Source organism: Equus asinus, chromosome 2 (genome assembly GCF_041296235.1).
Source record: "Equus asinus isolate D_3611 breed Donkey chromosome 2, EquAss-T2T_v2, whole genome shotgun sequence".
NCBI lineage: Eukaryota > Metazoa > Chordata > Mammalia > Perissodactyla > Equidae > Equus > Equus asinus.
The window spans coordinates 168,573,700-168,577,871 of NC_091791.1; positions in this window are offsets into that span (position 1 = coordinate 168,573,700).

The window sequence follows — 4,172 nt, forward strand, 5'->3', positions numbered from 1 at the left end:
GATTTAGAAAGGGCTGTTGTCACTAGAAGCATTTCCCCCAGGCTCCCCCCCCTTCCCAAACAGTGCTCCCCCCGCCCCACCCCAGCTAGGAAACAATTGGAAGTGGTCGTCATTGTTATGGCATGGAGTATGCAGGGTCTGAGTTCCAGGGGGCGGGGATGGCTCAAACCGCAGCCAAAATATCTCCCAGGCCAGGCCTCGCATTCCACAGCTGGCAGGAGAGGAAACTGACCACGACCACCGTGACCTCAGGCAGGCAGGGCCCTGGCCCTTCCCCACGGCTCTCCTGGACCCTAATACTGCTGCCCGGTGGGCCCCCTGCCCCCAGTGCTGGCTTAGTCCCACTCGTACAGTGTCCACTCTGCTCCATGGCCTGGGTCCTACATCCAACTGTGGGATGGGAAGGGGCTCATTGTCAGCAGCAGAGGGATGGGGCAGAGCTGGGGGCATGGCCTCAGGGTGGGGGCTAGATGAGGCAGCTGGGAGGAGGTTTCCCAGCCAAGTGGCAAGAACAACGACTAGGGAGCTTAGAGATGGGGACTCTGTCTCAGGCACTGATTATCTGGAACCAGCCGGGGGATATGTTGAGGTCACTGAGCCTCGAGCCAGACAGGCTGTTAGTGATGGGTCCAAGTCCTTCATTTTATGGAGAAGGGAAGTGCCTTCTTTAAGGTCATGCAGCCAGTCAGGGCAGCAGGATTCAAGGGGGGAAGCTTAGCAGATGGGAAACGGAGCCCAGCCTGTGGAGGGAGTTCTGGGAAGGAGGGCTGGGAGTCTAAGGAGGTGGGGACCCACTGCGTGTGGAGAGCAGGACCCGTCTGCCTGATGGTCCTAGTTTGTAGCCTTTGCTTGGCTTGTTTTCCCAGCTCTGACTGCAGGTACCAAACGCCCTAGTCCACAGTCAGACACTCTCGGAGCCATAGATAATACAGCTCCTCTGAGTAGGAGACTCCTAAGCAGAACAGCTGTGGCCTGGCCCACCCACCCTCTCGTGTTCTGTGGGGCGATCTCTGTCCAGACCTGGTGAGACTGGTGTTCTGGCGAGTGGGGCAGAGGTTCAGGAAAGATCTCCCCCTTTCCTATAAGCCTTAGGAGCAGCCACAGAGGAGGTGAGGAAAGAGAGTTGGGGCTCAGCCTGTGAGCACAGAACATAGCCGACCGATGTCACACTCTTCCAGCAACGGGGTTCCGTGTCCAGGCAACCACTGCGGGGGTTTGGTTTGAAATCCCCCCTCCTTCCTGGGCACAGCTTTTCAGCGCATGCGGGTTAATCCATCTGATTAGCTGACAGCTTGGAAGGAGAGCGGCAGACCTGGGGGATGGGTGCAGAGAAGTTACACTTTGAAGGTGGGGCCAGCACAGCAGGGAAGGGCACATCCAGGTGAGGGCTCAGCAGGGGCCGCTTGGAACCAAGGCGCAGTCTGAGGGCACTGAGCAGATGTGGGGGTGGGGGAAGGACGCACGCAAGTGTGGGGTGGACCAGGAACCGCAAGGGCAGCTCTGTAGTGCCGGGGTACACAGCTGCTGCGGCAGCCCCGTGGGCCCCAATGCTAACACATGTAGCAGAACAAACTCGGGGTGGGGGTGGGAGTCCAGACCAGGCCCTGCCAGGTGCTGAGAAATTAGGCCCACCTTTAGGGACCTCAGGGATTGGCGATGAAGGGCAAGAACTCTTTTCATCTACCCCTTCCAGCTTTCCAAGCTCAAATCTGCCTCTCTCCCTGATTTCCCAGGGCTCAGTCACAGACGCAGGCAACTGAGATGCACAAAGGATGCTTGGGACGTGGCTGAGCCATTTCAAAGCCAGTGTCTTCACCACAGGCCAGCCTCTTTGGCTGTGGAGTTGGGAAGCCACTGAGAGTTCTTCATATTTAGCAAATCCATTGCACTTTGTTCCCTCCTGTCGGGTTTGGGGGTCGCTGGCCTGTTGGTGGTACAGTGTTTCTATTCTTCATGCCCCCTTGCAGAATAGAACTCACCTCCCTGCCCCTAGGCTCCCGCTCCCTGTCTCCAATCTGGAGACAGAATGGAGAGTCTGATGTCCTTAAAGACTCCCACTCATTCCCAGCCTCCGGCTCCTGCTCTTGACTTCACCATGCTTCTCTTCCTTCTACTCGCTACTGTCTGAAGACTGATTCCTTCATTCAGCAAGTATTTATTGGGCCCCTACTGTGTAGCAGGCATTGTTCTAGTCAACAAGAATCTAACAGTGATCAAAATGAAGACCCCTTCCTCTGGGCAGCTCTCTTCAACTGTGTGTAGAAGTGAAATCCAGGCCTGAGCTTACAGCCAGTGCCGTTGCTCACACTCACATTCCTGCGAGGGGGAGTGGGGGGCCAGGGCCCCACTGTGTGGGGGTGGGTGGGGATGGTGCAGAGTGTACTACAGAGTGATAGCAGACAAGACAAAGGAGGGCAGAGCAAAATGCTAAAAATAAAGAGGGGCTGGAGGGAGGGCAGCTTCACCAAGGTAGACCAAATAAGGCCTGGAGTGGAAGGAAGGTGATCCAGCTCCCCTACCCTCGCCTCTCCTCCCGGCATCGTGCCTGCTTTGTCTGGGCTCTGTCACCAACCTGATCAAGTGTCAGGCCCGAACAGGAGCCATTTGCTGTGAACATGCCAGCGGGAGTTCAGAGGAAAAGTTACTAAAATTACTACCAGGAACGGGGGGCGGAGGGTTGCGCTAGGGTGAGTGAGAGGAGGCCTCAGCATGGAGAGAGGGAAGTCAGGAAGGAGCCCCAAACTCAAAGGGGCAGGAGAGAAGAGGGGCGGAAGAAGCAGGGGGCTTGGCCCAGGAAGAGGAATGGGGCACCAGCTCTTTGCTCCCATGGGAGAGGGGACCCACCCTAGAGTGGGGCCAAGCGCTCCCACCAGCCTGCCCCTAGAATCCCTGACCTTGGGGGGGCCCCTACCCTGGCTCCACACGAGCCTGGGATTAGGGCCTGAGCTTTGTGCCTGTCTCAGGTTTCCCTTTACAAACAGCTGCTCCTTCTTGTCACTCTTTTGTCTTCTTCCTGGCTCCAAAATCTTTTGTATCCCTCTGCACCCTGCTCCCACTCCTTAGTCCAGAGTCTCTGCTCTCTGAGGGACAGTGGACAGCTGGAAAGAAGGGAGAGGAGGGGGTGGGGCTGGGACTGGCACCGTTGTTTGGGATGTTTGGGAAGGTTCATCTTGCCTTCAGGGAGTGTTTGGAGGGGCCCAGCTCACCAAAAGGGAGGCCTTGTGTGCGTGGCCATCCTGGATCCAGGGCTAGAGGCCTCAGAGGGCATGCGAGGGGCAGCCTGGTGAGCTTTGGGGTCAGTCACAAAGATCCACTTTGAAAGCCAGTGCCTCTATTCTCCAGCTGTGTGATCTATGTCAGTCACAGAAACTCTCTGAGTCAGTTTTGTCATCTGTAACATGGGGACAGTCACATTTACCTTCTGGGGCTATTAAGCCCACTAGAGTTTGCACAGGTAAAGGGTCCAGCACAGCCCCAGGCACAGTGGGCCCTCACTAAGTGGCAGCCTTTGTTGTTAGGAACACAGACTCGACTGCAGGTGGGCAGGGAGGGTTACCTCAATAAGTTCTTTGCCCCACATCTCCATCAGCCCCACTGAATCAGCCTGGTTCAAGGGATGGTTTGGGACAGGGTGGCTCAGAGATCCAGCAGTCCTATGATCTCTTCTGATCACATCGTGGCTGCTCTTGGGAACATCATGACCAGGAGGCCAAGTCCACAGGCCGTCCTAGGCTCAGTCCAGGCTCACCGCCCTGAGGTGGGCGAGCACCACTGCCTGACTGTGGCCCATGGACTTGCCCTTATAACAGGCCAATGTGCTGAGCTGAGGCCCACCAGGAGTCACCCGGCGTTAGCCAAGGACACCTGACAGGAGCAGAGGCCCTAAGGTAGAGGCTATTTGGCCATTAGAGCCAGACATCAGCTAGATTTTTTGTGTGTCCTGCCTGAAGATCTTAGGGATCCTGGGTGGAGCTTCCTGGTGGAGCTGGGCTGGCCCTAGGGAGTGGGATTTGGGGTGTGAATGGGAGGCAGATTAAACTGAGGCCGTCAGAGACAGGGCTGCCCAGGGTTTATTCAGCAGTACCAACCACCTCTGGGCTGGGGCCAGACTTAGGACGCAGAGGGCCTAGAAACCTCTAGAAGGAGAATGACCAAGGTATTATGTTATGAAA